This window comes from Macaca thibetana, chromosome 2 (genome assembly GCF_024542745.1).
Source record: "Macaca thibetana thibetana isolate TM-01 chromosome 2, ASM2454274v1, whole genome shotgun sequence".
Lineage (NCBI taxonomy): Eukaryota > Metazoa > Chordata > Mammalia > Primates > Cercopithecidae > Macaca > Macaca thibetana.
Genome location: NC_065579.1, coordinates 182,192,367 through 182,205,105, shown reverse-complemented (window position 1 = coordinate 182,205,105; position 12,739 = coordinate 182,192,367). Strand labels below are relative to the sequence as shown.

At 36.9% G+C, this 12,739-nt stretch overlaps 1 protein-coding gene, 1 long non-coding RNA gene and 1 pseudogene across 5 annotated transcripts in view; 1 reads left to right on the top strand and 2 right to left on the bottom strand.

Annotated features, from left to right (window-relative positions):
* LOC126947901 (uncharacterized) overlaps window positions 1–8,609 on the bottom strand; it is a 28,975-nt gene extending 20,366 nt beyond the window's left edge. The window contains exon 1 of the long non-coding RNA XR_007723242.1: window positions 8,521–8,609. This is a non-coding gene — a long non-coding RNA (uncharacterized LOC126947901). The remainder of the gene's footprint in view (window positions 1–8,520) is intronic.
* The window catches only part of ZNF654 (zinc finger protein 654), an 82,842-nt gene that overhangs the window by 27,983 nt on the left and 42,120 nt on the right, over window positions 1–12,739 (top strand). The window lies entirely within an intron of this gene.
* On the bottom strand, window positions 7,385–8,522 carry LOC126947898 (chromobox protein homolog 5-like; annotated as a pseudogene).

The following is a 12,739-nucleotide window of genomic DNA, read 5'->3' as shown; positions in this document are numbered from 1 at the left end:
ATGTTTATTTTTTCACTTAAGTATTCAGGTTTAATTTTGAACATGTAACCATAATTTTACTGTAAGTTTTAATAGTGAAATGGAATTTTGATTTACAGATTCCTCTGGTTGCTACAAGCACTTTACTTTTCTTTTTAATTCTCCGTATTGCCTTGGGAAGCTCTAATGGTAAGTCCCAGAATACAGCAGTTTAGGCTATGATAGATAGTGAGCAGAGAGAGCTTACATCAGGCCAGAAGGAGGTTAGGAAAATCCTGTTTGTTTGTTTTGTTGTTGTTGTTCTTCCTTTTTTTTTTTTTTTTTTTTTTTTTTTTTGAGACGGAGTCTCGCTCTGTCACCCAGGCTGGAGTGCAGTGGCACGATCTCTGCTCACTGCAAGCTCCGCCTCCCAGGTTCACACCATTCTCCTGCCTCCGCCTCCTGAGTAGCTGGGACTACAGGCGCCCTCTACCATGCCCGGCTTTTTTGTGTTTTTAGTAGAGACGGGGTTTCACCGAGTTAACCAGGATGGTCTCGATCTCCTGACCTCGTGATCCACTCGCCTCGGCCTCCCAGAGTGCTGGGATTACAGGCGTGAACCACTGTGCCCGGACCATTGTTTTGTTTTTTTGAGACAGAGTCTCTCTGTCACCCAGGCCAGAGTGCAGTGGTGTGATCTTGGTTCACTGCAACCTCTGCCTCCCAGGTTCAAGTGATTCTTATGCCTCAGCCCCAGAGTACTTGGGACCACAGGTGTGCACCACTACGCCCAGATAATTTTTGTATTTTTAGTGGAGATGGGGTTTCACCATGTTGGCCAGGCTGGTCTTGAACTCCTGACAGGTGATCTGCCCACCTTGGCCTTCCAAAGTGCTGGGATTATAGGCGTGAGCCACCACTCCCGGCTGAAAATCCTGGTTTTTAAAAAATGCTTACAGAGAACTTCAAATTAAAGATTAAAAACTGAACATTTGTGATTATCCCTTCTGCCCTCCTAAGAACCCACTAAAACTATAGTAAAGAAGTAAAAGAGAGAAGAGAATGAAAATAAATAGAGAAAGATTATCAGTGAATGAATGATTTCTACAGTTTTCTGGGGGACAGAAAGCAGATAGAGGAATGGTCATTGAAACACAGCAGAGCAAGTCACAGTTTCATCTGTTACTTATTTATACCTCAAATTGTACTCACACCACAACAGTGGCTTATAAAATCACTTATCATTACAAATTGCAATAGAAAGTGTCAAGAGTATGTCTCATAGGATAAGTATTATTATGTGAAACATTTATTTTGAGGAGGATGCAGATAAAGAAATTAATTACAATTTTTTTATTTAGTTCAATCACCTCACGTTGGGGTGGGGAAAGAGCATTAGAGGTTGAGTATCCCTAATCTGATAATCCAAAATCTGACATCTAAAATGCTCCAAAATTCACAACTCTTTGAGTGCTAACATGATACTCAAAGGAAATGCTCATTGGAACATTACAGATTTCAGATTTCTGGATTAGGGATGCTCAATCAGTAAGTATAAATATAAATACTACGAAATCCAAAACCCAAACACTTCTAATTCTGAGCATTTCAGATAAGGGATACTCAGCCTATACTACTTTTTGATTTCCTCTATATAAATTAACCCTGGAACAATGACCTTTGCATTCTGGCATTTACAGATTCCTCATTGAGGCTGCTAATTCCTTAATTACTCTAAAGAAAAATTTATCAGCCAAGAAACTCCAGACTCATGCTCATAGGGCTCCCAATTATTTATATATGGCCTGATTTTTACATATTAATATCTAAGAATCATCATATATTCAAAAATGCCTTCAGTATGAAAAAATGCAATGAAAAAGTGAAAAATAATTTTGAAAGAAACAGTGTTAATGTTGAAAATAAAAATGAAATATAAAATCTATAATTAGCATTTCTAGAGAGAATTGAGAAGTTATGTGCAACATTAAAATCATCAATATCATGCTGTGTGAAAGGAATAATGAGATATGAAAAATGAATTTGAAATTAAGAAAATATGATGGTTAAAATTTAAAGTTCTGTAGGAAGGTTGGAATACGTAAAGCTGAAGCAGTAATCCAGAATATAAAACAAAACCAAAGAGAAATTTAAATGTGTGCGTGTACATTGTGCCTCTTTAAAAATTGATTTGTATATATTTAAAATTGTAGGATGGAAGGAGAGTTTAGAATGTATTATTTAGATTTGTAAGAGTGAGGCAGTTAAAAAAAAAAAAACCTTTATTGATGGATGGATGGATGGATGGATGGATGGATGGATGGATGGATGAATGAATGGATGAATGGAGTCTGGCTCTGTTGCCCAGGCTAGAGTGCAGTGGCATGATCTTGGCTCACTGCAGCCTCCTCCTCCTGGGTTTAAGCAATTCTCCTGCGTCAGCCTCCTGAGTAACTGGGATTACAGGCATCCATCACCATGCCTGGCTAATTTTTTGTATTTTTAGTAGAGATGGAATTTCACCATGTTGGCCAGGCTGGTCTCGAGCTCCTGACCTCAGATGATCTGCCCACCTCAGGCTCCCAAAGTTCTGGGATTACAGGCGTGAGCTACCACGCCTGACCTAAAAAAAAAAAAAACTGTATTAAAGATACTATATTTATTTTGTGATGCTGGAAGGAATATGTGAATGTATTTGTATTTGAACTTTTTGATTATACCTGACAAATCTTACTCAAGCTTAAGTATTTAAAAAAAAAAAAAAAAAAAAGGCCAGGCGTGGTGGCTCACGCCTGTAATCCCAGCACTTTGGGAGGCCGAGGCGGGTGGGTCACGAGCTCAAGAGATTGAGACCATCCTGGCCAATGTGGTGAAACCCTGTCTCTACTAAAAATACAAAAAATTAGCTGGTCGTGTTGGCAAGCGCCTGTAATCCCAGCTACTTGGGAGGCTGAGGCAGGAGAATCACTTGAACCCAGGAGGCAGAGGTTGCAGTGAGCTAAGATCACACCATTGCACTCCAGCCTACATATACAGTGTTTATATTTCTACATTAGTGTATAGTCATGTCATAGGCCTTTACATTCATTCACCATTCACTCACTGACTCACCCATAGCGACATCGTTCTTGCAAGCTCCATTCATGGTAAGTGGCCTATACACATAAACAGCTTTTATATTTTACACTGGGGTGTCCAATCTTTTGGCTTCCCTGGCCACACTGGAAGAACAAGGATTGTCTCGGCCCATATATAAAATAAGTAACACTGATGACAGCTCGTAAGCTAAGAAAAAAAAAATTGCAAAAAGATTATGTAATGTTTTAAGAAAGTTCACGAATTTGTGTTGGGCCTCACTGAAAGCCACCTGGGCTGCACGCAGGCTGCAGGTTGGACAAGCTTGTTTTATACTGTATTTTGACTTAGTTTTCTGTGTTTAGACACACAAATACTATTGTTACAGTTGCCTATGGTATTCAGTACAGTAACATGCTATACAGGTTTGTAGCCCAGGTGTGTGGTAGACTATACCATTTAGGTTTGTGGAAGTACATTCAGTGATGTTCACACAAGGACAAAATCACCTAATGATGCATTTCTCAGAACATATCCCCAGCCGTACTATGTTGGCTGCCCCATCAGAACCATAGAAGTGTTGGAGAGAGAAGTAATTTCCTTAAAGAATTGGTTATGTAGAAAAAATAATAAACAAAAAAAAATAACACAACAAAGAAAATGTTTACATTATTTTGCAGATTACCAAAACTGTTTCAGTTATTCTCTACTGATTTTTGAAGAAAATAAGTATTAAAAGAAATTATTCGTAAGCAAGAAGTATTACTGTTTCAGGCATTTTTTCCCTCTTTCATCTATATAATCTTTGCTAATTTTAGCGTTGTTATGTGAAAATTCTTATAAAACTTTCAAAAGTTCTTTGGTTATATGTCATTTATTGACTTCTCTTGCACTGCCTGCTAGCTGATATGATTTGGCCGTGTCCCCAGCCAAATCTCATTTTGAGTTGTAGCTTCCGTAAACCCCATGTGTCATGGAAGGGACCCGATGGGAGGTAATTGAATCATGGGGTCAGGTTTTTCCTGTGCTGTTCTCATGATAGTGAATAAGTCTCATGAGATCTGATGGATTTATAAAGGGCAGTTCCCCTGCACACGCTCTCTTGCCTGCCAACATGTAAGACATGCCTTTGTTCCTCCTTCGCCTTCTGCTGTGGCCTCCTCAGCCATGTAGAACTGTGAGTCCCATTAAACCCCTCTTTTTCTTCATAAATGACCCAGTCTCTGGTATTTCTTCATAGCAATATGAAAATGGACGAATACACTAGCTTTTCGACTACTGCCCATGTAAAAAATAATGTGTTAAGCAGAAGCAAATCTTATCTAAGATGTTCAATATAAGTCAAAAGAAATATGTTATGTTGATGACTTACTAAATAGTAAGATTTCTTAGAAGGAAAACTTTTTGCATTATTTGTATTTACTTTACAGAGAAGTTAATTATATTTTCCATACCAGAAGAAAAATGGGGAAATAGCAACATGTTAGTTCTACTAAAAGAGTAGTCAATCTACAACAGTATGTTATTTTATTTAAATATTTAATCAAAAAATTTTTCTAACAATTACTGCATAACTATTTATTCTGTAAAGCTCTGCTTGCTTCTAGGGATAAAAGAGAATATAAGATAGATAAATTCTCGTTCTCAAAGATGTTACAGAGCTAAGAGATATTATATTAAACAAGCAGTTACACTTTTATATAATGGTAGTTAGGAGGGAATTACAGGGTGCAATGAGAGGGGATAACAGGGACTTGACCTGTCTTGGAGGTCAGTGAAAATGTGCTGGGTGAGCTAACTTGCTGTACTCTGAAGGAATGACAGGAATAACTTAGATGAAGGAGCAGAAGAGCCTCTTAGGGATGGCAAACAGAATGTTTAAGGCACCTGGATATTAACAGATTTCAATATATTTATTATCTGTTTTTACAGTTCTTTTGATTTGTATCATGACTTTAAGTTTTTTATTTGCTTCACATATGAAAAAATGAGGAGACTGTCTTTTATATATGTATAACATTTACAAATAAAATATGTTATATGGAAAAATTGTAAGTTACTATATTCTCTGGCAGTATTGTCTGGTATATATGTCCACCTTAGTAAAAGCCTTTATCTACTTTGAATTATACTTATGTATTGATCTGCCTTCTATCAGCTGGGAGACTTGAAAAATTAGAGTTTTGCTAGTGTTGTCTACAGGGAAGGAAAGTGGATTCTGCTTTTATTTATACCTGAGTGTTATTTCCAATGTTACAGAAATAAAAAGTCATGTGGTGAATTGTCTTAAATCAGCTAATTATAATTCTGTCTACCTTTACCTGGGTTGACTGTCCTTCTAAGCTGTATTTTCTAAAGAAACAGAGATTTTGCTTTGTGCATATGGACCTCAAACTCATTCTTTGCAGATAAGAAAACCGAAGCCTGAGAAGTTGGGGGACTTTTGCAAATTGAGTTAATTAAGTTGTTACTGGTTTTTTCCCTCTTGCCTTGTTTTAGATTGGTTAAATACTGGTTCCTAAGTGAAGTTTCACAGGTGGAACAAAGTCAAACACTCTGAAACTAAGTGGACTTTCAGGCAGAAAACATAAACTTTATAAGTTTTACATAAAAGAAAAGCACATTTTAATGCTGCCTTCACAACCTCCTTTTACCCAACAGGAAGGAAATGTTCATAGATTTCAGCATTCCAGGCAGAGGTGAGTTATAGGACAGCAGGTATTTGCCTGACGGCCACTAGGTCCACAAGAATCACTGGAGGAACTAGTTCAGCTAGTAGTATTTGGTGTGTGCACTGGCAAAGACTAAAAGGTGTATTGGCAAGTTGTCTAAGAGAGAAGACCAAATGTTCTTGTCTTCATGGAGCTAAGTGGGTATAATCAGTCTCTTATTTTGAGTGGCTAGATCATCTTGGACTAGACTACACATGTAATGTTTGGATCACTGATATTTTCTGATTATGTTGCTAAATTGTACTGTATTTCAAACACAGCATTTATGCCTAGCCTAACTTCATTCTTTACTCTATAATCAAGTTTTACTTGGTTGCATTTATAATTTAAGTCTAGGCTTTCAACTAATTTAGGAAATGGCTTGGAAATACAGGAAGAAAGTCTAATTATAAAGGTACATTTGTTTTTTGTGGGGTCTGGGCCCCACAAAAGGTGTTTGTCTTGTAGGGTTCAATGAGTATTGCCCATCTCCACAGCACATAGCACTCTTACTACTTCCTGACTCGTTATATTGACGAACACTTATTCAGCACCTTAACCAATTTTGTATCTACTGTCTTTACTAATCATTTGTGACATGTGAACTTGGTCATTTTAAAGAAAAATCTAGGCCATCCAGCCCTCTATCTCTTTGTCTTCTCTCTCTGAGGATGAGATAATTTTTATATATATATATATTTGAGGCAGTTGGTGGTCTTAATTCTTTTCTCTTACTAAACTTCATGAGATGGTTTTGTTCTTCCCTATTACACTAGAATATTTTGTTTATAGAATTTGTTGTAGCTAAAGTCAATATTAAAAAATTCTTAGTGCATTTGTTTATATTGGCCATCGTTAGAAACTTAGTATTGCATTTGGTCTTAGTTGTGACGAGCATCTTTTCCCCTGTAATTTTGGTCTTCATTGCTCCCTTTATTGATTTTGGAGTAAAGTGGTTGGTACTATAGTTGTTTTATGGGCAAAGAGATAGATTACTAATTGGTATATTTGTGTTGGCAGGGATGGAAAGTGATCGGGGAAAAGAAATACCCTGTTCCCACCCACATTACTATATATATCAGAATCTAGAGGACTGTACGTACATGTGTCGTTTTGGAAAATGGTATTTATTGTTTTTCTATTCTGAAGGAAGGAAAGCTTGATAGTTCTCTTGGTCAGTGTGGATATACAAAAATTAAAGCAAAAAGCAGTTGACTACAACCTACTATTAGAAAGATCTTTATTCTTTAAAAGTTATTCTTTAAAGGATGTATATAGTCATTATGAATGGTGTAAGTACGTTTGAATTTTTTAATTTTGAATGGCTTAACCTTGTACTAAGTCAGATCATTTAAAAACTATATATCTGAACTTTTTTTTTAAACTTCCTTCCCACTAATATTTTTGGTTTATAGAACTACAATATTATACTGGCAGCTTTTACTGTGGAATGAAGAAAAAAGAAAAAAAATTACATGAAATGCTTCTGTAATTATAAAATTGACAAAATTTTGCTTACTGCTTCTTACAAAGAAAACTTACGAGAAACTATCCCAGGATTAAGGCGCTGGAAGAATTTCTTCCAAGTTTGCTATATAAGAAGCAATGAACAGAATTATAGAATTCAAAATATTTAAGCAAATCATATATTTTTAGTAATTTATTGGTTGAAGCTTATTAGCTATAGTTTTCTTAAGCTATGGTACCTTGAAAAGGTTTTCCCTTTTAATTTTGGAATTGAGGTTAATAAACAATTTGCTCCTTGTTTTGTAGGGAATGATTTTCAATGAATTCACTTTTGTTTCCTTTTTTAGTTTTTCCCCCTATGAATAGGACTATCAGTATGTTAAAGAGAACCAATACTAGCTTTTCTCCTGTGGAGCACAGTGATAAGCACATTTTTTCAACGACGTGTTTAGGATAGAAAGGGGTGGGGAGAAGGGAAGAGACAGGAATGTGAATGTATTATGTACTAAGAGAAGTGACAGGGATCACCCCCTCCTTTAGCCCTTTGCTGTTTTTTCCTCTTTGTTTTCTGCATCCTCAAGGTATGCATGCAACATCAGTCTCTCTTCATAAAATGCTGTCATAGTTTTGTAGACATTTCACATTAGCTTCTTTTGCAAGAACCAGGTCTGCTTCATCTATCTTTCCATTTCATTAAAAACATAAATCGCCACAGGAATCTGTTGCCCCAATAATCTTTTCTGGTTCTAGTCTTATCTCAAAGCCCCGAGCGATATCATTGCTCTGTTCTCTTTTTTGGACTTGGTACTGTCAGCACAGTTTGAGAAATTGGATTTCCTTGCTACTTTCTGACTTCTCCCCAGGTTTGTTATTTTAACCCTCCTTCATCATCTTAAACTTTTTTGTAAACTAAGAAATGAGCTAAAGGCAATCCAAGTTTTTCTCAGATTCCCAAGTATTGTGCTCCTCAGAAAAGCCTTTCCACATCAGTAGATACTCCATTTGCCCCTTAACTACATGCGTGTCTAGTACCTTCTCCACAGTGTACTCTCCATTCTCTGACGAACTGTCAGCTGTGTGCTTGGTTTTCTTTCCCATGTTGCATTGTTCCACCTGAAGGACTAAGGCCACTGCATCCCAGATACCCCCAGTTTGTTCTTTCCCTCTGGGCTATCAGTAGTGGCCTCCCCTCCCGGGTCTAGGGCTTGGCAGACTGACCTTCATTTTCTTTTTGATTAAGATATATTTCAGTCAAGATTCAGTTAGGTAAATGTAAACCATGCTAGATAATTCAGTAGAAGGAACTTACTCATAGAATCACTTTTAAAGGTGTTAGATGATCTGAGAGAATAGACAGGAGATGGTGAACCTGGACAATGGCAATTGTGGCAAGTTGCTGTTAGCTCTAGAAATGGAGGGACAAAGGAAAAAGAAAGTATTACTAGAGCCCACAGACAGGAGATAGTTGATGAGAGGAAGCAGCACTGATTTGTGGGAGAGGGTACCTCTGAAGAGATATAACTACTGCTATAGAGGATCCTAAAGCTGAGAGGTTAGGGGAGAAAGACCCTCGTTTCTCCTTCCTCCTGACTTCTGATTTCTACCGCTGACTCCCTTTAGCCAAACCTAACCAGAACCCAAAGACCTTTGTTTTGAAAGAGATTTCCATTGATTATTGAATTTTACATTGGCAATTTTTTTTTCTTCCCATACTTTAAGTCCATCCAGTGTCTTCTGGCCACATTTTCTTGTGATTAAAAATCTGCTTTTTATCTGGTTCCCTGAATATAACGTACACTTTTAGGGGCTTGCTTTTTAAGATTTCATCTTTATCACTTTTCATTTTTAATTTTTGAGTAGGTAATACATGTTCATGGTTCAAAATGCAAAAAGTATAGAGTGTACAATGAGATACCCTTGCCATTTACATCTACCTGTCCCCTAGTTTCCTAGTTTCCGTTTCTGTAGCCATCCAGTGTACTTATTTTCATGAATTTTCCTTTCAGATGTATAATGCATATATAAGAAAAAAAAACCCATATTCTCAATTTAGACAAATGCTAGTATACTACACACACAGTTTTGTATCTCCGTTTTTCACTTAGATATCTTTCCCCATCAGCATAGAAAGAACACTGGTCATCACATTGGCTGTAGAGTATTTCACTCTTATGTGTATATCAAAATGTAATTAAACCAGCCCCTTACTAATAGATACTTAGTTTTTGTTTCAATCTTTTGCTGTTACCAACAACTGTTTAATGAATTACCATGTATGAGCGGAATATGTACAAGGATATTTGTATATCCTAGATGTATCCGAGGAGTAGAGTTAATTGCTTGATGAAAGAGTATAATTTATCAGTTATCATACATTTATACAAAGAATATAATTTGTCACTTTGGTAGATACTGCCAAATTTCCTCTGTAAAGGTTGAACCGGTTTACATTTTTGCCAGCAATGTAAGAGAGTAACAATTTTCTCACACCTTTGTTAACAGTGTTTTTTTTGTTTTTGTTTTTTGTTTTTTAATAATGGGAGACTTTAACACCCCACTGTCAATATTAGACAGATCAATGAGACAGAAGGTTAACAAGGATATCCAGGACTTGAACTCAGCTATGCACCAAGCAGACCTAACAGACATCTACAGAACTCTCCACCCCAAATCGACAAAATATACATTCTTCGCAGCATCACATCACACTTATTCCAAAATTGACCACATAGTTGGAAGTAAAGCACTCCTCAGCAAATGTAAAAGAACAGAAATCACTATACTGTCTCTCAGACAACAGTGAAATCAAATTAGAACTCAGGATTAAGAAACTCACTCAAACCGCTCAACTACATGGAAACTGAACAACCTGCTCCTGAATGACTACTGGGTACATAACAAAATGAAGGCAGAAATAAAGATGTTCTTTGAAACAAATGAGAACAAAGACACAACATACCAGAATCTCTGGGACACATTTAAAGCAATGTGTAGAGGGAAATTTATAGCACTAAATGCCCACAAGAGAAAGCAGGAAAGATCTAAAATTGACACCCCAACATCACAATTAAAAGAACTAGAGAAGCAAGAGCAAACACGTTCAAAAGCTAGCAGAAGGCAAGAAATAACTAAGATCAGAGCAGAACTGGAGGAGATAGAGACATAAAAAATCCCTCAAAAATCAATGAATCCAGGAGCTGGTTTTTTGAAAAGATCAACAAAATTGACAGACCGCTATCAAGACTAATAAGAAAAGAGAGAAGAATAAAATAAACGCAATAAAAAATGATAAAGGGGATATCACCACCGATCCCACAGAAATACAAACTACCATCGGAGAATACTATAACCACCTCTATGCAAATAAACTAGAAAATCTAGAAGAAATGGATAAATTCCTGGACACATACACCCTCCCAAGGCTAAGACAGGAAGAAGCTGAATCCATGAATACACCAAAAACAGGCTCTGAAATTGAGGCAATAATTAATAGCCTACCAACCAAAAAGAGTTCAGGACCAGACGGATTCACAGCCGAATTCTACCAGAGGTACAAAGAGGAGCTGGTACCATTCCTTCTGAAACTATTCCAATCACCAGAAAAAGAGGGAATCCTCCCTAACTCTTTTTATGAGGCCAGCATCATCCTGATACCAAAGCCTGGCAGAGACACAACAAAAAGAGAATTTTAAACCAATATCCTTGATGAACATTGATGCAAAAATCCTCAATAAAATACCAGCAAACCGAATCCAGCAGCACATCAAAAAGCTTATCCACCACAATCAAGTTGGCTTTATCCCTGGGATGCGAGGCTTGTTCACCATAAGCAAATCAATAAACTTAATCCATCATATAAACAGAACCAAAGACAAAAACCACATGATTATCTCAATAGATGCAGAAAAGGCTTTTGACAAAATTCAACAGCCTTTCATGCTAAAAACTCTCAATAAACTAGGTATTGATGGAACTTATCTCAAAATAATAAGAGCTATTTATCACAAACCCACAGCCAATATCATACTGAATGGGCAAAAACTGGAAGCACTCCCTTTGAAAACTGGCACAAGACAGGGATGCCCTCTCTCACCACTCCTATTCAACTTAGTGTTGGAAGATCTGGCCAGGGCAATAAGGCAAGAGAAAGAAAGAAAGCATATTCAATTAGGAAAAGAAGTCAAATTGTCCCTGTTTGCAGATGACATGATTGTATATTTAGAAAACCCCATCGTCTCAGCCCCAAATCTCCTTAAGCTGATAAGCAACTTCATCAAAGTCTCAGGATAAAAAATCAATGTACAAAAATCACAAGCATTCCTATACACCAGTAACAGACAGACAGCCAAATCATGAGTGAACTCCCATTCACAATTGCTTCAAAGAGAATAAAATACCTAGGAATCCAACTTACAAGGGATGTGAAGGACCTCTTCAAGAAAAACTACAAACCACTGCTCAACGAAATAAAAGAGGACACAAACAAATGGAAAAACATTCCATGCTCATGGATAGGAAGAATCAATATTGTGAAAATGGCCATACTTCCCAAGGTAATTTATAGATTCAATGCCATCCCCATTAAGCTACCAATGACTTTCTTCACAGAATTGGAAAAAACTACTTTAAAGTTCATATGGAACCACAAAAGAGCCTGCATTGCCAAGACAATCCTAAGCCAAAAGAACAAAGCTGGAGGCATCACACTACCTGACTTCAAACTATACTACAAGGCTACAGTAACCAAAACATCATGGTACTGGTACCAAAACAGAGATACAGAGTAGTGGAACAGAACAGAGCCCTCAGAAATAACACCACACATCTACAACCATCTGATTTTGACAAACCTGACAAAAATAGGAAATGGGGAAAGGTTTCCCTATTTAATAAATGGTGCTGGGAAAACTGGCTAGTCATATGTAGAAAGCTGAAACTGGATCCCTTCCTTACACCTTATACAAAAATTAATTCAAGATGGATTAAAGACTCAAATGTTAGACCTAAAACCATAAAAACCCTAGAAGAAAATGTAGGCAATACCATTCAGGTCATAGGCATGGGCAAGGACTTCATGACTAAAACACCAAAAGCAATGGCAACAGAAGCCAAAATTGACAAATGGGATCTAATTAAATTAGAGAGCTTCTGCACGGCAAAAGAAACTACCATCAGAGTGAACAGGCAACCTGCAGAATGGGAGAAAATTTTTACAATCTACCCATCTGACAAAGGGCTAATATCCAGAATCAACAAAGAACTTAAACAAATTTATAAGAAAAAATCAACCCCATCAGAAAGTGAGTAAGGATATGAACAGTGTGGTGATTCCTCAAGGATCTAGAACTAGAAATACCATTTGACCCAGCCATCCCATTACTGGGTATATACCCAAAGGATTATAAATCATGCTGCTATAAAGACACACACACGTATGTTTATTGCGGCACTATTCACAATAGCAAAGACTTGGAACCAAACCAAATGTCCATCAATGATAGACTGTATTAAGAAAATGTGGCACATAT